Genomic DNA, 1,268 nt, shown 5'->3' with positions numbered 1-1,268 from the left:
GTGGTTAAGGGACTTGCCCAGGATCACATCACGAGTAAGTATCTGAGGCCAGATTCAAACTCATCTTCATGACTCCAAGGCATAGCACTTTGTACTCTAAGCCACATTTTGAAATATTTGAAGGATAAAGTTACAAGATAGCTCAGGGCAAGGAAGAGGAGATACTATATGAAAAAGAACACTGAGAAGGAATTAGTAATTGCCAATGCCTACTTTTTTCATCTTAAAAAAAAACCTTGGTAAGAATAACTGCACACATACACAAATTTCCATGTAGAAAATATGAGAATGCAATTCGCAGGCTTTTGCAAAAATTTCTCTAGATCAGATCACTTCTTTGAAATTATACAAATGACCAAAAGGTAGAGAGAACATCATATGATACTGTTGTATTTTTTGTTTGTTGATTAAAAAAAAAAAAGCATTTCACTTAACAGAGTCAAGCCCAGCTTTGAGGCCTCTCTTCTAAGGAGTCTTTCACACACACATTTTCCTATTCTGTCATCTGAGATTCTCTGATAATTGTAGCCACAGTGATCACTGTTTAATGGTCTTCTGATAATGAACTTCAGGGGTAGTAAAAGCCAAGGCACTGAAAATTATTTGCCTCTGTTATAAATGGTGTCCCTAACAAAGATCCAAATAGCAGCAGGATTCCATAAAGAAGAGAAATTATTAACTTTGTTGTGTCACAGACCCCCAGATACCTTTCCAAACAGAGGGAGTACGCATTATTGTTATTTTTGAGTGTTTTAAATCTATTAGAACATCTTCTGTCAGAAGAACACTTGAAGCAAAATTTCTCATTTCTAGTATTCAAGGCAGAGTGGTATTATGGACAGCGAAGTGGTCCTGAAGCCAGGAAAACTTTGGTACAAGTCCTTCCTGTGAATTATACTGGCTGGTTTACCCTGGTCCTAGGCACTTGACTTCTCAGGCCTTGAGGTGACTAAGATTATAAGCTGCAGTGAATGTACCAATATTTGTTGGCAGTGGGAAGTGCCAAACCTGGGAGCCCTTCGACTAATGAATTCATAGGTCCAGTCCCCATCCTTCTGCTTCATATGCTTCCACGATACATGCTGCCTTCCATAAAATTGTCAGGCCTTATTCTGACAGTGAACAAATTCTTCTGATGATAAGCAACATTGCAAAGCAACACCAGAATATTGCTTATTTAGAAAGTTACTGTGCCCATGTAGCAAACAGTTCCCAACCCCTACTCCCATTAAAGTGATTTTACTTCCCAACACATCTACTCTACTTGC

This window comes from Petaurus breviceps, unplaced genomic scaffold, assembly GCF_028583685.1.
Source record: "Petaurus breviceps papuanus isolate PSGF00001 unplaced genomic scaffold, PetGlider_PUasm1.0 90417, whole genome shotgun sequence".
NCBI lineage: Eukaryota > Metazoa > Chordata > Mammalia > Diprotodontia > Petauridae > Petaurus > Petaurus breviceps.
This window is presented reverse-complemented; position numbering follows the sequence as displayed.